At 38.3% G+C, this 22,831-nt stretch overlaps 1 protein-coding gene across 4 annotated transcripts in view; it reads left to right on the forward strand.

The window, feature by feature from the left end:
- Positions 1–22,831, forward strand: part of Marchf3 (membrane associated ring-CH-type finger 3) — a 185,642-nt gene that overhangs the window by 63,293 nt on the left and 99,518 nt on the right. The gene's annotated exons all lie outside the window — the stretch shown is intronic.

Here is a 22,831-nt window from a genome sequence, read left to right on the forward strand (position 1 = left end):
CTACATAATAAAATAGGGTCAATTTCTTCTTCCCATACAAAATAGAACTGTCCAGAAGAAAAGCCATGAAAATGCATGACCCCATCACATTCCTCCCACCATTTGCAGCTGTTAAGTCTTCCAAATACAATTTGCATCCAGTGAATAATTTTGTTTTGAAAGAGACTTGTTGACATTTCTCAGTTCTTCTCCCAACTCTGAGAGGATTCACCACTCAGAGCTGAGTGATTACAGGAGAAAACTCACCTATCAACCTTCCTGCATTCTTTACAGGGTGGGCTTCTGAATGGAGGGTTTCTCTGGAGCCAATAAGTGGAAACATGAATTTGGGGATAGTCAATAGACAACGAGGGCCTGTGTTCTTCTAGCATAACCTCCATTGACTTCATTTATGAGTTGAAAATGGCATTCGGGATTATCTAAACTAGGTCTCCAGAGTGGAGTTTGCAAGATTAACTACTTGGAGTATGGGAGAAAATACTAAAACTTTTTATATTCAAAAAATAAGAAAGGTTATATTTTACTATCTACAACATATGAATCAATATAGGCACCCACTCCTGTTCTTTAGGTCAGAAAGCCATGTGTTAAATAGGATATAGGCAGTGCCATGAGAAGGGAGTGCATTTCTCTTACTTGGAGACTTTCACTGTTGTTCCCTCTTGCGTGGGCAGCAAGTTGCCTTGTATTTATATGTGCTCAGGTAAGTCAGTTTTCAGAAGATTAGTTATTTTCAGACCTCAACACCAGTGACACCAGACCTCACCACCAACAATAGAACAAGAATTCTGGGGGTGGAGTGGGGGGATGAAAGCAAACACCAAGTATGATTGAAGCTCTCATTGTCTGTGCCAACAAGCACAAATGAACAAATAAAAAATGGATGAGTTGAAACTTGGCTAAGTTATTAGCCAAGTTATGGGTTAAAAACAATAACAATCCATCAAGTCTTATAAGTTGGCCCTCTGATCTCAAAATTGAGATAACTAATTAAAATACAGACTTATATCTACTATCATTAATAATGAGCATGTTGAAAGGAAGGGTATACTTTGCTCTGAAAAACTTCCTAATGATAATATGAAGATGTCATGATTAGAAAAACAGAGAATAACCTCTACAATTTTTCCTTCATGTCTAATTCACCTACTAATCCATGCGTGTGTATTGGATAGAGAATGGTGGAGACTGAATCCAGGCCCTCGCACACGTTCAGCTTATGCTTTACCATTGAGTAGCATCCCAGGCCCCTTACCTAATTATGTGAATAAAAATTCACTAAACTAAATGGCAATCATTTCGAATCCTCTCTTGAAATTTTATACTCATATGCAAAAATATAGAAGCTATCTATCTTTCAAAACACTTGTTCTGCCCCAACTTTTGTCCTTCCTGCTTGTTCTTGTCCTAAAACAAGATAAGATAATATGTTGAAAAAACGCAATCTAAAATGAGTTTCTTTGTCAGAAAAGGCCTTTGAAGGAATTGGTAAAAATGTTGCCAAAATCTTGAAGAAACCATATGAGAACAGATCACAGTAGGCCAAAGTCTTGCTCTACCTTTAGAAGATGTTAGATCTGACCTCTTGAGCTTGTTAATTTCTGTTTCACTGATGAAAATATACCAAGAACTGCTTTTTGATGAATTACCACTAGAGATTAGCTTACAATGTTTATAAAAATGTTTTTTTTTGGGGGGGGGGGACCTGCATAGCTTTTCCTCTTAAGACGCAGCTGTTTCTTAGAGAAAGATTCCAGGGTAAAGTTACAAGAGATAAGTTTATTCACTGTATCGTTAATTAGCAACCTAGTGCAGCCAAGATGTTGATACCCAAAGTACAGGAAATGTTACAGATGTTACTAATGAGATTAATTTTATAAAAACAAACCTTTAATATATAATGTAGTAGAGGCCTACAATATTTGTAAGAGGATCCATGAAAATCTTTTTACCTCACAGAGGTTTGCTAAGTAGCTTTATTGTTTGACAAATAGTTGTAAACCTTTCAGATAAGTTATATTCATTTTTCTTATTATAAAAGGAAATCGTCCCATATTTTGTTGGCCATTTCTGTGATAACCGAAACTTCAATAGAGTGCTACCTAGCAGTAAAAGAACTAAATGTAATGAATCTGTCCTTTCAAGATAAATGTGTCATTTTTAAAATGATAAGAAAATAACTGAACTATAAAGAAACTGAGTTTCTCAACTGTATTGAGAGAGAATATTATGAAAAACAGCTCTTAGAAATGTTTATATTATGTGTGATTTTATTGCTTTAAACTATGACAGTCACTAAAATCCAGCTATTATAAAGTAAATTGAACTTAGAACAACACTTTCAAATTAACATATCACAAATAATTAGACCTAGAGTTTCAAACACAATAAAGCATATTCTAGTCACATTCCTCTTGATTAAAATGATTATTTAGTAAGATAAAAAAGAATGTGTACTGTTAGAGATATTTAAAGAAAATATTTTAAAGTATTATTTAATATTTTTATCATGTTTTATAATTTCAATGTTTGTTTTATAGTGTACATAGTATGGCACATGAATGCGTATCTAGTACACCAACAGATATTCATACCCAAAAGTTTATCAGTGTTTGGATTTATAATCTAATAATTTTCATATTAAGATTCAAAATTCAATAATTTTCTTTTTTAGCTTTAGTCTTAAAGATTCTTAAACTTGTGAGTCCAGAGAATAATTATTTAAACTACTTTGAGATAATAAAAGACATGTACCTTCAGAAAAACTATACATATTCTGCCAAATAAAATTTTGCCCAGAATTTCAGGGTAATCATATGCTCACTATTGGCTGCTGTCATGGTCGCTAGTTAAATCCCCTGCATGAGGACATGAATACCTGTGTAACATAGCCAGGGTCATATAGTGACATAATCGGATCTTTTGATCAAGACTTCCTGAGCATGTGTAACATTCCAGGCTTGGGTCTGGCTACTGAGGATGCAAACATGAGGATGGAACTTTCAGATCCCTCCCAAAGTTCCCAAGTCCAGTCGGGACTCCAGATTCAACAAATAATCACAATATACTTGTGTTTAGAATAAACTTGTTTTTCTTTTGGGCATCAGCTGACACCAACTGTGTGAGGGTATTTTGCTAAAATCCTGGGAATTACAGAAACGAATAAGGCAACCTCTGCAGAGAATCAGGTCCCAATTACTTTATTTGGCAAAATATGTTGCAGTGTGGCTTTTTCTAACATGCCTTTTATATTGGGGATCCTCATGGCAGTCCTCATTGATATTTTGCAGCAATTTTTCTCTTGCATGAATGATGATGTACATGTAAAAGAAGGTGAAGCAGAAAGTCAGACTCCTTCCTATTTCTGAGCAACCCAAAGCTCTCTCTTTGGGTTTATGTGCATTGACATGTACCTTTTTTTTTTTTTTTTTTTTTTTTGCCTGTGGGATAAAGAACTGAACTCTTAAATAAATTGGCAAATGGAAGAAAACAGGGAGTAATAAAGGAGGTGTGGAATTTTATAAGCTTCATGATCTCCTTCCCCAAAGGCCTGAATCTATGTAATGAGGTAGTAGAATAAGTGCCTGCTGAGTCTGAATTTATTTCTACAAAAAAAGAAAGTAAAAATAAATTAAAATTTTTCTGCCTTGGTCTTTAGTTGGTGGTATTCCTGAAGGTGATATGGAATTTTTCCTACAAACATTGGACTCTGTGTAGGGGGCTAAAAATCAACAGAGCAGCATGGGGAAATGGGCAGGCATTATTGATCTCTGTGAGGGCTATTTCTACTTTAATGTTTGCAAAAGGCACAGCCCAGTTTCGCAACCTATTTATAGAGAGAAGATCATTCTTTGCTATATATAGATGATAAAAACAAGGTGGATTGTCAGGTAAATTTTGGTTCATATCAGGAAATAGAACTAGAAGGGATCTCCCTGGGAATGAGTGAAAGGGGCTCATCCATGGGGTTTCTGTGGAACAAAGAGCTTGGAGTTAAGTACCTGGAGCTGCCTTGCTGGTGGATGTGCCTCCCTGCTGAATTCCACCTCCAGTTGGTGTTTGTCCTCACTGACACCCCCAGCCTCCTCAACCACCTTGCTTCCCTGTCCTGGGCACTAAAACCAACCCAGAGTGCCTCCCAGAGCCCTCTGCCTTTCATCCTTCTAGTGAGTTCTAATTCCCCATTGTTATTTATTCTGTGTGTGCACACATGTGTGACAAATGTGTGTATGTGCACACCTGTGTATAATTGTCCTGTTTTTTATGGAATGCTTTTTAAATTTAATTCTCCATCCATTTGGGGGGATAAATTTTTGTAATTTTTTCTCTCTATTCCTCTGGTCCCAAAGTTGTTTACTCCTCCAGTACTCTCAAACCCTTAATTTCCTTCGGTTTCCCACCCCACTCTCCAAGCTTCTACCTCTTAGCCTTTTCTTTTTCTTTTTTTCTCCTTTTCTTATAGTTGTTGTCAGTTCAACAAGCATTTTGTGAATGCTGGGCACCTGTTAGGTTCTGGGGCTAAAGAGATAAATAAGACAGAATCTCTGTCCCCAAGTTACTCAGTCCAGTGAGACCTGCGGTCATTTCTCTGCTTTCTTCTCTACTCTGCTTATCGATTGCTCCCTCAAGGCAGAGTTTCTGCCAGCACACTCCATTGCAACAACAGCTAAGCAGTAGCCCAGTGGAAATTAATTCCATCTTAAACCCCTTGTTATGTCTGATTTATGGAAGGATCTGGGCTTTAGAAAGGGGCTCATCCTCCCAGAAAAATGGTATGAGAAAGGGTTGGATTCTCTGTAGAATGCCCAAGAGATGCAAAATGCCTGGCTACCTTTGGAAACCTGCAGTGATGCTGTTTCACCTGAGAGCAAAGTGGTCCTGGCCACAGCAAATGGCTTTTTGACAGTTTACCCTCTGACATGATCATCTTAGTGCCAGTGTAGCACCAAAATAGCTAAGCATTTTTAAATCAGTACAGAAAACAAACCAACCCTCCTTAGCCATAGTAACTGTTTATTCTAGTTGTGGCTAGTGAAATTGCTTTTCATCTCTATGCCCATTTCTTCCCTTTAGATCTTTTATGTATTCAAGTTTCTCTGTCCATTCAAATACAACAGGCATCAGTTTTTTGGGTTGTTTTTTGTTTGTTTGTTTGTGTTTGTGTGTGTGTGTGTGTGTGTATGTGTGTGTGTGTGTGTTTCTTTTTTCAGTAAGAGAGCCACCAAGAATAGAGACAGGCAGATAGATAAATCTTTCACAGTCACAAAACTATGCCAGTTGTATATAGGCCAGACTTAAGTGGTGGAGAAGGAACTTGAAAGCTAACAAACATTTAAATATAACCCTCATCTCTATTGCTCAGTCTTCTGGTAATCACCAGACAAATGGTATCAAGGCTGAGATAATGCAAGATCTTAAAGGCCATGTTGTTTGGCTGGAATTCTTAACCGGTTTGATCACTAGTGATAGAGTAACATCTTCCTGGTGGCTGGGTATCATTGGTTTCCCGGCTTCATTCTTTAAATCCTTTCATGCCTTGTCATTCTTCACTAAGTCTATTCGATTCATCCTCCGTCTTTCCCTGTTTCTCATTCCATACCCTCTGGAATGTGTCACTATGTGTAGTGTCCATTCTGTAGTGTTCTAAGTGGCATGCATCCAATTGATTACAGCTGTCTTACTTCAGTCCTACATGAAGTAATTCATTCTTGCCTTTTTCAAGTGTAGTGATGCCATGAGATCACCAGCTCTGACAGATTCAAATTACCCCTCATCCTCCTGTATGTTATATCACTGCCCAGTACACAATGTCAAATTTGTTGGGACCAAATTTACCATGACTGACTTGCATACTATGAGCACCCTGATCATTAGCTGCTTTGTGGAGAATAGATTGTACAGGAACAAAAGTGGAAGCAAGGTAAAAAGTTAGGAGGTTACCACAGTATCCCAGAAGACACCTGATGATGATTTGGGTAAGGTGATAGCAGTGAACTTGGAGAGAAGGGTGTGATTTCCAGGTGGCAGAACAAATAGGACTTGAAAATGAATTGGGTATGTAGAATGAGGAATTGTAAGGAAGCAAAGATGATGCCCAAGTTTGGGGGCTGAGCACCTGGGTAGATAGTAGCATCATAGAAGAGAGGCAGGTTTTCATATGTGGAATCAAGAGTTATTGGCTACATTAAGTGGCATTTTATAGACAATGGTGAAGTTCAATTCTAAATAGAATTAGATCAGAATACTTAGGCTATGATATGTGAAAAAAGAATCTTTTTGACCTATTATTATAAAATGGCAGGAATAAAACTGGATTACCAAATTACTACATTTTTTGTCAACAATATTAAAAAGCTTCTAAAATTCTACCAGTAGAACTTCTAAAAAGTGCAAACTCAAGAGTCATAAATCATCACCTCATCTATCCAAACTCCCTTTTGTTCTCCCTTGTTGGTGAATTCAAGTCGAATGAACTATCAAGTGTTCTTTGCTCGTAGGAGTGTGTGGACTGAGGATCATTCAAGCAGTATTTATTTCTGCTTGGTCCTACCTGTTAATTCCTTTCAGTGGGTAACTTGATACTCTTAGGTTGTTTGGAGGTATAGGGATGATTGAGAGACCCAAGATCCTTTGGCTCTGCTGCCATATAACTCACTTAGCCACCCCGGGCTTATTGAACTCTTCAACCTAGACCTGATCTGTCATGTCATTTTGGGCCCCCAAATTTTGTTTCTTCTAGCAGACCAGGCATTAAATAGATAACCCAGAATTAGGAAACATGTTTCTAAAATATTCTTATTGAGGCTATAGAGAGAGGGAGATTTATAGGAAGATATGCTAAAATGGATAGGAATAGAGGTAGCACAAATAAGGTTGGTTAAATGATGTTAAGGGTGGGCCTCTTTCAATTCACTAGTAATAATTTGACCTGAGATCATTAACATATACGTATATATATGTATATTTATACACACACACACACACACATATGATCCCTGTGAAAACTATAAAGTTTAAAATGAATCTGAAGTAGTAGTATTATTTTGCTTTGGTTCCATAATATGACGTTGCTGGGATTGGTTGATTTCTATCCAGTGTGGTATATTAGTAATAGGTAAGTGCTCTGAGGACCAGAAGAGTGTCTTATTAATTGTACCTTTGGCACTAATAATCTTTCAATAAGAGATGTTTATTGAACAAGTTATATTTTATTTCTGGAGAATTTTTATAATCTGAAAGCAAATAACATGTTTTTTTGAAAATATATCACTCTGTAAGGGGTAGTAGTACTCCCCTCTGAAGTGGTCAGGTGCCAGAGTACCAGGGACGAGGTTAGGTAGGAGACATTACTGCAAAGTGGCTGATGGGCTGGTGAAATAGTAATGGAGGTTAAGTAAATGTATGCCTAGAAATAGAACAGTGGGGGTCAAATCTGAAGTTCAGGGAGAGAGTAACCTTGGAGGTACAGGATGAAGGTCAGCCTAACCAGGACCTTGTTTACAGACAGACTCCCAGTCCCCAGGGGTCAGACTTCCTAGGAAGTTATGCTGACCTGCCTGGCTCTAATGGACTCATTGAACGCCAGTCTGGGCATAATTGTCATAAAAATGGGCATTGTATAAGAAAAAAGAAGTCTGCCATCTGGAAAAAGGAGTAAAATGGACACATTTTCTGCATCATCTACATTAAATAAAAACTTATTTTGCAGGTTGGCAATATTTCATGTGTTTGACCAGATTGAGTCCTATACCTCACAGACCTGCCAGTACTATAGGATCAATATAAAAATTCCTGTTATTTTGCTGACTTAGGTATTCACTGAGGAATTATTTGGGAGGCAGACCTGAAAAGCAATTATGTGAAAAGTACAATATGCTTGTTCTCCTTGAGAGGGGTTGCTGAGAAGGAACTTTCTGGGAGCCTCTCTAGATTTTTGGCACATATGCTTTCCTCCTGATGTCTTGTGGCATGTGCTGATATTTCTTCCAGTTCTAAGTCACAGTTTTTTACTTTAATCCATCATTTTAGATCTTCTTCAGGTAACATTTGCAGATATTTTGGAGCTTTTTCTTTCATCCACAAATCTTTACAGCTTCTCAGTTTGCTATGGCATGGTTCTGGGGATTGACAGGGAGGGAGTGGAACAGGAGAATGAGTGAGTTGCTTAAAAATGGCTTTTCTCAGGTTGACATCCACAGAAATATCCATGAGTTGTCTCTCGTAGATGGCTTTTAAAACATTCATGAGGCATCTTCCTCCTCACCCTCTTCTTGACCTTCTCCCTCCCTATCTCCTTGTCTGTTTTCTCTATGTGAGAAAGTATATTGGTGGCATGGCCACCTGATGGTGTGTGTGGCCTCAGCTGTGGAATGCTGAATGTTTGCATGGGGTTTGCTAGGAGCTGAATCTAGGAATAAGCGTGTTGGAGAGAGGCCAATGCCCATCTAGTGTAGCTTCTCTGGTTTCACTCTTGATCCAAGCTGGGGTGCATTCTCAAAGTTGGAGAAAGCCAAGAAGTGGCTTGAAATGAAACCAGGAACTTTGTGCTTTATTCTTAGATACTAGAGCATAATTCTGATCTAGACTAAGTCAGCACTTGCTGTTTCTGATCAGCAGACAGGCCCATTTAATTCTGGGTTAGGCAGCTCTCTGGCTGCCACATGGACTACTTGGTAGTGGTTTGTGCTTCCCCAACCCCTCCTTCCCCCTGCACATGGAGTTTTCTAATTTATTTTGTGACCTACAAAAAATTAAAAGAAAAAAATCCACCATGTTGTGAGATATATTATTTCTTGCTGTTGAAAAAGTTGTTTTATGATTCCAGCCAGGAGAGTTTTTAGAAACAGGGTAATGTTCCTTTTTTTTCTCTCTTAATATTTCCTCAGTTGTTCTTAAACTGCCTATAGCCTCCAATAGTTTTCATAAGAAAAGTGCTTCAGTATTCTCTTTCTAGTGATAAATAATCAGCATTTTTATTATGATCATTTTCCAAAATAACTGGCAGTGTTTCTTTGCTTTGTTAATACTATAGCACAAATAATTCCTCAAGGGTGGTAGCAGTCAAGCCTGGCTTGACTAAATGTACCAAATGGACAAAGAGAATTATTACAGACCTAACATAATTTCTCAAGAGAAAAAGAGGGGGAAATTTTGAAGGGAAAAAAAAAGGATAATCGGATTTAAAAAGTATCTAGTCAACATGGGTAAACTTGGAATTCAGAGAAATAAATTGAATTAGGTATTCTGCGGTATCTGGGATGGTGAGAGACAGCAAGCCTACTGATTAGGGAGTTGGTTTTCTCTAATCTGAAGACTTACTCCCATCCCCAACATTTGCAAAAATGGGACAGTGTTGCTCAAGGAGACTCTCAGGATTGAGCTCTCATCAAATATTACTTTAAATATGTGGCAAAGCTTCTATATTTAGCAAAGAAAAAATCAGAATTTGCTTTAAAATGCATTTGTACACATTAAAGCATGCATGAGGGCAAGAATTCTTAGTGTTTTCCCATTATTAAGTCAAATTCATGAGTCTTGATCCAATTTGGTTCAATCTTTGGAGTCTTTTTTGGAAAGGTATCTGTTTTCTGATTAAGAGGGATTGAGATATTCAGGTTTGGGGATTCTTTTTTGCTTCCAGTACTAATTGGATCTGAAAAATAATTGAGAGAAGGCAAGTGCCTTTTTGTTTTAGAGTCGTATCCTCAGAGACTAGGCTGGATAGGATCAGGACTTTTAGAGCACTCCCCAGGAATACATCAAGCAGACTTAGTTTGGGCAACCCACTGGAAAGGGTATGTATTTTAATCCCCAAACTCAGGGGAATGAGAAACATTCCATCCTTTAAAAAATAATAATCAGCTTATATCACACTGTAAGCACCTAATCTTCTGTGCTGGCTCAGTTTGCCTTTCTTGATGTCTCTTTCCTCTACCTCAGTTATACAAATTTCCCAGGCTCTAGGCAGTGCTAATGCATTCAGAGGCCTCTCCTTGTCACCAATCTCATCTTGGTACATACTGGTTAATACTGAGCTATCTAGTTTCTTAGCCCCCATTCTGGGTCAGTGGTTCCCAGCCACACCAGTGCGGTGCTGAGTGGTCCAGGAGTGCAGTAAGGGGCACCCTTTCACTTTCCCTTCTGAGGTGAGTTCTCACCACATTGACTTCCCTCTTTGTCAGGTGAAAAGCTCATCATGTTTTTGTTTTGTTTTTTTCTTGCCTTCTCATTTTCTTGCTTACTCTGCGTTTTTTCTACCTCATCAATTCAAACATAATCCTCAGCCCCACCAGGAAGTCTTCTCTGACTGCCTGGCTTTCCCGTGCTAGGAAATAGAAATTCACATCACATCTGCTGACTTTCTTTTTGTCTTATCTTGTTGCTATGCCCTATTGTCAGCTGCTTGAAGATTGGACAATAATATTCCCAGTGACTACCTATTAAGTTAAACTTTTTTAATAGTTGCTAAATTTAACTTCTAGTGCTCATTGGTCCTTTTACAACAGTAGCCACTGTTTTTATACTATATCTCAGGCCAACCCCAGGAAGTATTCTTTAATACTTAATGTCGTTGTCGTTGTCTTCATCATCATCATCATCATCAACATCTGCATGGTTGAAAATAAACAAGCTCTTGTCAATGTGATATTTGTGAGATTCCACAATGGCATACTATATAGCCAGAGCCAAAAAATTACAGGTGTTGGTATACCCGATCTCATTTTCAGATATTTACAAAATAGATGCAGGATGCAGATGTGGCTCTATGAACAAGTGAACATGCAGATGGAGGGCTGTATTATTGTTTTTAATGAGTACATGAACCTTGTATTAGATGATGCAGAGGATTCATTCTTAAAAAAAGTTTTAAGAACTAATTGGGGCGGATCATGCTAAAAGGAGATGATAATATTCTGCTACAAAGTGTCTGCAACTAGAAATGTTCAATGAAGTGAGAAATTGCTAAGAAGACAACACAGTTTTGTTTGTTGGTTTGTTTTTCAAGTGCCCTTTGTTAGGAGTACACTTTTCAAACATTTGTTCATATTGTTTTTTTAAAAATATTTATTTTTTAGTTGTAGTTGGATATAATACCTTCATTTCACTTATTTATTTTTATGTGGTGGTGAGGATAGAACCCAGGGTCTCACATGTACGAGGTGAGTGCTCTACCGCTGAGCCACAACCCCAGCCCCCTGTTCATATTGTTTTGATTACCCAATGTTATAACCAGATGAAAATAAATTATGTGGGATTGCTTTTATTAAGTAGATAAATAGTTACAAAAGGGTATAAGCTGAACAGCGGAGTTTTCTTTCTCCTTCCCTCAGTTTACATTCCCCAGATATTACCATCATTAATAATTTTTATGTTACCTTCTATAAATTTGTATACAAATGAAAACATATATAGAAGACTATTTTACATACTCTTCTACACTGATTTTTAAATAATTTATTATAGAGTTCACACTTATTTTTTTTCCTTACTGGCCTCATTGTATGCCATATACACATAATCATTTATTGATTTAAGTAGTTCTCTGTTGATGAACATTTAGGTGATTTCCAGTTTTTCATTAGAAATGATAATACTGCAGCAATAGTTTTCCTGCATACATTATTAGTTCTTTTCGTCAATACATTCCCTGAGAGGATTAAAGATCCTGGATGCATACTGCACTGGAGGAGAGTAAGTGCTGCTGCCTCTCTTGAAGCCTGCACCCAGTGTGGCCTCTTCTCCTTTTTCTGTTCTTTCTCACACTCCCCTCTCTACAATCCTGTGTTTGACCCATCAATATGTTTAAACCAGGGTCCATGCTAAAATGCCTTAATGGACCAGGTGGTGACTGAAATATGTGAAGCTATAGCAAGTAAGAGGACCTCACCAGATCTTGTGCCCACTGTCTGCTAAAATAAATTTTCCTGTCAAAGCTGCTTCATGATTTCTTAATCAACTCAGATGATTGGTTCTATTCTGTAGGCAATATGCTACAACATTCAGAACTATTACTATCCCCACCTAGTGCTCTCTTAGGATACAGTAGTCTTTATGGAGAACTGGAGGGATCTGAGGCCTGAAGACATTGAATTTGACTAAATAAATAAATAAATAATTTGAGTGCCCTTGACTTTCAGGTTTCACCATACTAGCAAATAGTGACTGATATAAATAAATGTGAACTGAAAGTATGTAAAGTATTCTCTTAGTCTGGAATATCTAGAGTCTCACATTTTATGCATCCTTCAAGGATCCAGCTTAAATTCCATCTTCCTAGATTGTTCCAATATTCCCTCCTTGCTGCCTGAGCAGTATATTTATGCCTCTGCTTATAACACACCACATACTGCCTTCCATTGGAGATATTAGTTTCATGTCACAGCCATTCGAAATGGAGGTGGTATATTATGGTCTTGGCATCTGTATTAGTCACATTCCTGTTGCTGTGACAAAATACCTGAGATAAACATCTTAGAGGAGGAAAGACTTATTTTGGTTCCTGGTTTCAGAGGTTTGAGTTCATAGTTATCTGGCTCCATTGCTTTGGGCCTGAGGTGAGGCAGAATATCATGACAGAAGGGCATGGTGGAGGAAAACTACTCAGCTCATGGTAGCCAGGAAGCAGAGGGGTGGGGAGGGTCTGGGGACAAGAAATAGTCTTCTGGGTATACCCCAGGTGACCTACTTCCTCTAACTAAATCCTGCCTCCTACACCTTCCAGTAAGGTCCTCAAATTATGATTCCATCAGTGGATTAATCCACTGACTCGATCAGAGCCCTCATGATCTCGTCACTTTTCCCCAAAGTTCCACCTCTAAACAAACCTCCAAACTCTAAATGTTGAGCACCAAATCTTTGACATGTATGCCTTTGGAAGATATTCTAGATTCAAATCATAACAGCATCCAATAGAATATTAAACTAAAACCTTTGAATGTCCAAGACCTGGATATTTTTTCTGCCAAAAATAATTTTGTAGAAGTCATTTATGAAAATATTACTGAATTAAGGAAATCCCTTATCTTTGTGTTATGTCCTGTCAGAATAATAAAGATTAATTTGCTTCATCATAGAAAACACACTTGACTGGCTCAGATTCTCAGTCTGAAATAATTTTTTGATTCCATGATTATGATACCAGTGGTATCCAGGTAGTTAGAACTTCAGGCAGGAACATGCGCAGCAATCTGCAAAACATATGAGACTTTAATATCAGAATATTAGAAGCTTTCATGAAGAACAGGCTTAAAAACATCAAATATCATAGTGATACAGGTGCAGTTGATTTACATATTAGTGCTTTATTTAAACTGTGTCCTAAAGTAAAGGGGCATGTGTTTCTAGAGTGTTGCAAGACCCAGCCCAGGAGAAAGCCTCCAGGTCTTGACAGAATTGGTAAATTAATCTGGTCTTTTGTTTTTGTTTTTGTTTTTGTTTTTTTTTGGTGTTTTTTGTTTTTCAGTACTAGAAATTGAACCCAGGGTCACTCTTACAATAAGCTACACCAGCCTATTATTTAAATTATTTTGAGATAGGATCTTATTAAGTTGCTAGGGCTGGCCTTGAACCTGTGGCCTTGAACTAGCAGCCTTGAACTTAAATTCATCCTGTCACAGCCTCCCCAATGGCTAGGATTAGAAGTGTGCACCATTACACCCAGTTTGAAGTCTGTTTCTTACATTGAATATTTTACATAGATTTTGCTTTTAAGGTAGAGTTTTTGAGATACAACTTACGTATTGTAAAATTTCTTACATACAATGCTATGCATTTTGACAAATAAATGTAACTACCACCACTGTCAAGGTATGGAACAGTGCCCTCACTCCACAAAATTCTCTGGTGTCCTTTTGAGATCAACTCTTCCTTCACCCACAGCCTCTGCCCACACTGACCTGATTTCTGACCTTATATTTTCTGACCTTGCCTTTTTTAGTATGTTACATAAATGAAATAATATATAGCTATTTGAGATCTGTCTATATTGATGTATATATCACTAGTTTAAAAAAAATTGCTTTTTATTGGTGAGTAGAATTTCTTGGTGTATGTGCAATTAATTTAATCACCAGCTAATTTTAATTGTTTGAATTCCAGCATTTGTTTCTATTTGAATTGTTTCCAGATTTGGGTCATCATGAATAAATCCACTGTAAATATTTGTATACTGTTTTTGTGTGAACTTATATTTTCATTTTTCATACCTATGTACCAAAGCATGAGATTACTGGGTAGAATGACAGATGTATGTTGAATTTTTGTAAGAAACTGTTGAGTCATTTTCCAAATTGCTGAACTATTTTGTATTCCTGTAATATTCATAAGAATTTAAAGGTCTAGAATTAAGGTTACATCTATACCATTTTAGATCCTTTCAATAAGATTACATGCATAGGTAGCCTGAAAGTCAGTTAAAGGTTTGATTGGGTTGTTCTGCCTCGACTGCAGGTGATTAAGAGGAAGAGAGAGATGTGGAAAAGGGATGTAGACCCTATCTCAATGGGTTAAGCTTTTTATTTATATACAGAAATATTTCTTTTCTTGCCTGAAAATGATTAAAGTGAGTATTTGGCTGCTTGGCAAGTGTCTGCCCTGATATTCAGGGGCGATTAGAGCAGCTTTGCAGATAAGCTCAGAAAATCTACTGGGCCACACTGTGATTTCCCAGGCCCTTCAGGCAACACCCAGTGTTGATGGCATCTGATAATGTTGTGTATTGGAAACTTGAAGATGGACATATCTTTACTTATACAGTATTTCCAAGTTTTATTCAAATTCTCAATTGCCCAATAGCTGCTTCCTTTAGCTCCTTGTCTGAATGTTTTCAGATTCTGACCACTGGAGATGCTTTGCTTGTAAGGCTTCTTATCATCTAAATTTTATGTGGTTGAAATAGGGGATTATAGACTTGGTTTCTACACCTGGCCTTGGAACTTTGGCCCTAATTCCAAAGGGTTGTGTCTGTGTACTGCCTGGCTATTGCTGCCATCAGCATCTTTTGTACTGAACAGAGAAATCAGTGCAAAGGCTATGTGGTGAAGGCCTCATCTGTCTGTGGCCTGTTATGGGTCATGGCGATCTGTTTTAGAATTCAATCAGATGGCTGTCAAAAAACAGGAAGAAAAAAGAACCAGTAACTTGTGGACCTCTGATGTCCCTTGGTAACCTTCAGAGTTCTATGGTAACTGTCTCGGCACCCCCGCCTGGAAATCTGGGCAGTAACCTCAGGGAAGCGGTAACTCAGCGATTAAGCAGGAATTAACTGAAGGATCCTGACTAAGGAAAACATTTAGCCAAGGGCACCAGAAACCCAGTGGAGTTTTTGTGTTTCACTCACAACTCTACTTTAACAAAATAGGAAGCAGATGAGAAAACAAATGGAAAATGATTATTTTCTGTGTGATTATGCTCCGGGAATGTCCGTTCAGGCGCCTGCCTATCAGTCACAGTGCTCCTGCTTCCCTCCTTGGTCTGTCTTCTCAAGGAGCCTTTGCAGCATCATCAAGGGGTGCATGTGTTGCAGGTTGATTGACATTCTTATGAATGTCACTTTGGATAGGGTGGTAAAAACTAAGAAGTCTGATATCCTGTGGTCTGGAGATGAAGAAGTTTATTTTGTTTCCAGCTACAGATTTGACTGCAGGTGAACTTTTTAGAGCTGAACTGTCAGAATATGAGAGCAAAGAGAAGCTGGGGGAAAACAATCACAGTTTTTGATTGTACCAAATACCCTGGAGCACCCAGCAGTTTTGTAACTGTTCACTTGGCATTAACCAAGCCCATAGGATGTCTTTCCCTTTTATCGTCCAGTAAATTATTTTCCCAGACTGCTAGTGAGTGCAGCCCGAGTGAATTGTTCAACATTGTATATTCCACGTGGCCTGAAGAAGATCCACTAGACAGAACCTATGGATCAATTCAGAAAGGCAGTAAGTGAATGAAAATATCTTTGAGCATTCTTGCTAGGCATATGGGGAGTTCATAAAGCCAGACATTTGATCAGGCTCAGGAATACAGTTGCCAAGGAAAAGAATGCAGTGATAATGGATGCAGGGAGGAGAAATGCAGTAATGAAAGAAGCCTGCATGCCACTTCTTAATAAAGGCAAGTTGATATGATTGCAGAAGACACCAAGGATCAGTGCATAATATAATAGGAAGCTGTTCATAATTATCATTGATGTGCTTTAAGCATTATAATTAATATATTCATATTACTACTATCAGTGAAACATTCCCTTTTTCTACAAGCCTTACAATTTATGGTTTGCTACATCACAGAACTGATCATAGAACACTCCACAAATCTTACTCAGCCAAAGAAAGGCATCAAGATGAATCTGTGTCCCAGCTTGTAAAGTTATTGGTGCATTTTTGCATTTGGATTTACAATGAATTGCACTCATAATACTGATGAGATTGCCACAGGGGAAAGAAGAGGGCAACTAAATTGTTGATTAATTTTCTTCTTTAAAAAATCTTTTTGGGGGGCTGTGGTTGTAGCTCAGTGGTAGAGCACTTGCCTAGCATGTGTGAGGCACTGGGTTTGATTCATAGCACCAAATAAAAAAAATAAATAAATAAATAAATGGTGTGCATCTACAACTAAAAATATTTTAAAAACAAAACAACGACAACAAAAAACCTTTCTTTGCTTTCTGACAAAGAGGTCAGTGTAGAAATTTCTAAATTGTCCTGCTGCTAGAGCCCCTGAATCTGCTTTTGAAATTATTCCCCTTTAGTCCTATCATTATAGATGTTTTTCTTCTTCTATCAAGTGTGTTGGTGATGTCTGTGGGAGTTACTTACATTTAAAAATCTCCTTTTTCATATCTGATAGAATATTTTTGAAGAAATTTCTTCCCTTTAAGTTTTTGTGAAAATATATGCATAGGTTAAGAAATAAAACAGCACATAAATGTTTATAATGAAAAATCACGTTTCCCTTTCCCAGGACAAAATTTCTTTTGGGAGCAGATGTTCAGGCAGTGAATGACTGGCTTAATGGGTTGATAATAATAATAATAATCTTACATACTGCTGCCTTTTTGCTGTTTGTTCACTTACGTTACCCTTGTCCCTAAGTTGCTAGTTGTTATTTTAATCGTTCTACTGATGATCTTGGTAACTTAAAAATAATAGTTTTAAGCCTCCATTATTTGTCCTGTCGATTTATGTAATTTCTCTCAACTCTCCAGTCTGTTAGATGAAAATATCAATAATCCCTGTGGAAATGGAGACTGAGTTCTCTTTAAATTTCTCATGCTTTCTGAGTTGTCTGTTTCTTTGAGAATCAGATGTCATGTTTAATTACTTGACTTTTCTCTTTGATGCTTGCATTTTGTTTTTAAATATGGGTAGTGAGGTTTGGTTATCCATCCATATTTAAGAACAAAGGGCTGGGTCTTATTTTTCTTAATAGATGGTGTGGATTTCCCCTGCTGTTCTATATGTAGATCTGATTTCCTGTTTTTGCTGCCCATGAATAGGAAGTCTTTGTGGAACCTTGATGGGTGTGGGGGGCCGTCTCCTAGTAGTTTCACTTTAGGATCAACTGAGAGTAGGCAGGATTTTAGTCAGAGGTTTATGTGGGTGTGGAGAGCAGGGCAGATATCAAGGAGGGGGTGTTTCACTCTGGAGTGTTGACTCTGGCCCTCCAAGCTCTCTCCAGTTTTCACTTTTTATTTTGATCTAATTTTAGACATAGAGACAAAATACAAAAGTAATACAGAGTTTTTGTATATACCTCACCCAGGTTCCCCTTATATTAATATCTTATCTACTGTAAAATTTCCAAGCAGTTTTTAAATTTCTTTATAGATAAAAAGTCCTCTGATATTTCTGCAGCAAGTTCAATTGTGTGTTCCCATCACAGTGCAGGAACCTAAGGCAGCTAAGGCCAGTGTTGTAAGGAGGAGAATGGGGGGTGCTCCAGGCCAGTGAACCTCAGGCAGCCTTCAATTCCCTTCTGTCTTTTCCACCCCAATTTGAAATTTCAGTTTCCATTGCTTCAGGCAGTAAGCTTGGAATTTTAGAGGAATTTGGCCATACAGCTCACTCCCACCCTCCCACCTTCCTAGTTTTTTCCTGGGTATTTGAGGCTTTTATATACTCTTTCTGTGTCAGTCAGTTTTCTCCACAGAGAGAAACAAAATAGGAGAGGGAGGAAAACAGAAAGAAAGAGAGATAAAAATATTTGCTTCTGGTTTACCCAATAGTCAGTGCTGCATAGACCGAGATTCATAGGCCTGGCAGACATTCCAAAAATTCAGGTAAGAGTTGATATTGCGGCTGGGGTTGTGGCTCAGTGGGAGAGAGCTTGCCTAGCATGTGTGAGGCACATGGTTCGATTCTTAGCACCACATAAAAATAAATAAAGGTCCATTGACAACTAAAAATATTTTTTTTAAAAGAATTGATGTTGCAGTTTTGAGTCCTGACGCCATAAAGCAAGCAGACTGAACACCAGGCAGGATTTCTATTTCAAATTATTACCATTATTATTATTATTATTATTATTATTGAAAAAATCAACATGAGATCTACCCTCTTGATAAATTTTTTCAGTATACAATACACTACTGTTATATGGTTATAGCTACAACGCTGCACAGCAGATCTCTAGGGAATATTCATGTTGTTCGAAATTTTATTTATTTATTCTAATTTGTTATATATGACAGCATTTCAATTCATAGTACACATATAGAGCACAATCCTGTTTTCTATGCTGCAGTCTTCAGGAGAATTCCTTCCCCAGGAAACCTCAGTTTTTGCCCTTCAGGCTTCAGCTGATTGGCTGAGGCCCACCCATATTATGGAGGGTAGTCTGCTCAACTTGAAGACAGTGGATAGAGATAGCCACCTCCCTGCACCTATACCTTCACAGCAATATCTAGACTTGTATCTAACCTCTAACCGAACACCTAGGCACTGTAGCCTAGCTGAGGTGACACATAAAACTAATCATCATCTACACTAAATGTTATCTTCTTCCTGACCTTCAGAATTCTGTTTGCTCTCTCTTTCCCTGATGTTCCTCTGCCAGTTTCTTCAATGTCACATCCTTCCCTTTTAGTATCATTGTATATGAGTATAAAGAGACTAAGGCTAGTACTCATTCTACCTTCTACTAAAACCAAAGTTCAGTTGTTAAAGAGAACCCAGTTGTTTCCAGGTGCCCCTTCTAAACATAGGCATAGGCCAGCAGTCTTCTTCAGATTAAAAATTCACTTGCTTTACATATACTCCAGACAAGCTCAGCAATGTTGATTCTTAGACATTTATTACATTGTAATTGTTTGATATTTTTCACATACTCGTTTTATTTACTTTAACTTATATAAATGGAACTGGCTTCTTTTTTGGATCTAAGTCCACCCAATTTGAAATGTTTTTAAAAATCTTCATAATATGAGTTTGGTTGTAAAATAAACAGATATTTGAAGGGCTTATTTGCTAGAGCAATACTTTGTTCAAATTAGGCTCTCGAAGTTTTTTTTAATACATTTAAGTTTTCTAAAAATTCTTTAGCTTTATATAATAATGGCATAATTTAATATGTCACTTTAGAGATTTCAAGTGTTTAATTTCTGATATTTAATTTATTGATCATATTTTTTGTTCTTTGGTATTTATTTATTTATTTATTTATTTATTTATTTATTTGCAATGATGCGGAGGATTGAACCCATGGTCTTGCACATGCTAGGCAAGCACTCTACCACTGAGCTACATCCTCTGCTGTTCACATTTGATGACTGCTTGTGAGGAAGGAGGTGGCAGGCATATTTAATCTCATTTTGTAGGTAGAATATTTGGACTGTGTCGGAAATGTTCTATAATTTGCCTGAGGTCATATGCCTTTGTCTCAAGTCTATTACATACTTCAGGTCTTCTGACTCCTAATTCTGTGCTCTTTATTTTGCATATGTTTCAATATACTGTACATATCCTTGGGGAACATTTGACAAGGAGCATATTTCTGTAAATCCTAGTACCTTTAGGTAGGTTGGCAATGGGCTCACATAAGACATGTTCTGCTTATAATTTAAACAATCTCTTTCGTGAGAATCTAAGTTTCCTTGGACAATCATTCCGCCCCACTGTGTCCCTTGCATGTTGCATACCCAAGGACCAATTCAAGTCATGCATGAAAAGTGCTCCCAAGGTCAGTTTTTCAGCAAAAGTGTGTTTAAGAATCAAAATCTACTGTATATTTTCAGAACCAGAGCTTTTCCATCACTCCTGAAAACTCATCCATACAAGGCTGGGGATGTAACTCAGCGGCAGAGCACTTGCCTAGCTTGTGCAAAGCCCTGGGTTCTCTCCCCAGTACTGAAAAAAAAAACAAAAAAAACCCCACGCATACCAAAAAAACATGCTCTAATATTGATACAAAACACCAAATTAAATCAATTGCATAATTCACTAATAGCACATGTAGCTGTTCCTCTCTCCTGCCCATACCTCCCAAGTTGTATTTTTCAAGAGTCAAATTGTGGTTATCCTCAACAACCAGATGAAATGTAACAATGCCTATATTGAGAGAAAAGAGAGAGAGAGAGAAAGGCATCATTTCAGTGTGTATTTTTGTATACATACTTTTTATTTTTTGTTTGTTTGTTTCAGAAATGCTTTGTGCCTTAATGTACTACAAAATATATGCTACAAAAGCTAAGAGTAGTTCCCAAAAGTAGAGTCCCAGCGTCAGGACCCTCTATCGATGTTCAGAATTACCACCTGCCATGAATAGGAGCACAGTTTTCTCACCATCACCCGCCAACTTTGTTTTCTCAATTATGCTATATTTCTCTTTTCTTCCAGGGCTGCCTCTGAGACCTCCCTTCCACCCTCCCAGCCCCCACCTTTCCCCTGGAATCAGGCCCACACTGTCAGCTTAAGTGCCTAACTAATCTTTGCTGCAAATTATGTATTATTCACACCGGTTTCAGGCCAGGCTTCATATTATTCCACTTAGTTTGCCAGAGGTTTAAAGGATTAAACAATCCTTCAAGTATTTCCTGTTATCACTCCTCTTCTTTCTGAGCATAGACACATCCTCCAGGCCTGGGGTTCATAACCTTGGGTCTGTGCCCTGGCTTTTGGGGACCTGTAAATCCCTAGAAGTGAAAGGTAGAATATGTGAGCATTGGTGAATTTTCTTGGGAATTGGCTCTGAGGTTTTCCTCAGATCCTAAAAGACATCCATGACCCCAAAATGTTGAAGAAGCATGGCTGCTCTCAGAGGCACTCTGGGCACCCCTGCTCACCAGCTCCTTCTATATCCACTTAAGCCCTGGGCTGGGCTCTGACAGTGATACCATAGGCCCTAGAGCAACAGATTATTTCCTGCTGATTGCCCTGTCAATCTCACCTCATCTGACCTGCAGGGTTGTGCCTCCTCTAGTCTTTCTCCAGAATGCTGTCCCCTTCACTGGACCTAACCTGCCTGACTTCCCTTATTCCTTTCCACAACCCACTGACCCACTTCAGAAGGTGTTTCTGTCTTATTTCCCAAGCACATTTACTCTGTATTGGTCTACCCCAGAGTTTCTTTTCTGAATATAGAGTATCACTCGAAGTTTTTGTTTTCTTTTCAATTCCTACCCCCTCATCAGTACACCTGGCCCATTCCAGAGCCATTGTCCTCTTCAGAGATGGCATATTACCTTCTCAGGGAATGACGTGTCTCAAAAAGACCTCAAACATCCAATGCCCTGAGAAATCCTGGCATTATCTTTGCTCCCAGCTCCCTAAGATTGCAAGATCCCATGTCAGCATTAGATGCTATTCCTCCACTCCAGCCTAGAGCTAGCTGAGACCAAAAGCCAGTTTTCCTTGCTACTACCTGAACTAACAACTGCTCTCTCTCTTAGTCCTTTGATAGTAGTTTCTACATTTTCTAGTTAATTTCTCAATGTTGAAATTGGGAGGGGAGAATAGCCATATTATTCCACTTCATGTGATTGAATATGAAAATAAAATCAAGGAAACTAAAAAGAAAAAGGAAAGGTACAGGAATACAGACTTTCAGTGGTTTCTTTTGGTTTAGGTCTTTGCTTGGGGCCATTTCTGAGAGAATCCTTTTTGTCCTGTGCTCCTTCTGATTTGCATCTGAGAGCAGAAAGGGTGCAGTTAGAAAGTAAGTTGAGGGATCTGGCTCTTTGGCCCTGTGAGTCTCAGTGGACTGAGCCCAGTATCATAAATCATAAGTTGGCAGCAAGGGTAGATTTGGGGCCCTCAGCAAACTGCCATTCCAGTCCAAAGTTAGCTGCTAGTGAGGTTTGCATTCTGAGCCTGCTGACACTTCCGATAGCCTTTGTTGATATCCAAAGGAGAGAATTCCAGCCTTGCCATATTTAGATTCCTGCTCTAAGTCAGAGTTCTGAGCTGTTTAGTCTGACACAGGATCCTCTGCTAAGGAAGTGACTAGACTGTGGCCTTTTTGACTCACAGCAAAGCTCAGTCAAGGACAGAGACCTAGCTGGTTCCCATCCTCAGATAGGGATGGAGGCACCACCAGATCACTTGCCCTCCCACCCATTCTCTTCCTTTCCCTTCTGAAGCTGACTTTTCAGAAGAGATTATTTGTCCCTTCGTTAACTGAAAAGTAAGCAGCATTTTTATGAAGCCAAAGCCAACTCCCTTTTGGGGCCTATGGCGGCTGTTGGAGCAGTAGTGCCATGCAGTTATGTGAGTCTTCCACACATTTCTAATCCAGTGCTTCTTCTGCAGCAGGAAGACAGAGCACAAAGAGAAGCAGACAGCTGACTCCACACTGCCTCCATGCACCTCAGCTCCTCTCACCTTTGAAGAAATTAAAACAACAT

The sequence above is a fragment of the Ictidomys tridecemlineatus genome, chromosome 1 (genome assembly GCF_052094955.1).
Source record: "Ictidomys tridecemlineatus isolate mIctTri1 chromosome 1, mIctTri1.hap1, whole genome shotgun sequence".
NCBI lineage: Eukaryota > Metazoa > Chordata > Mammalia > Rodentia > Sciuridae > Ictidomys > Ictidomys tridecemlineatus.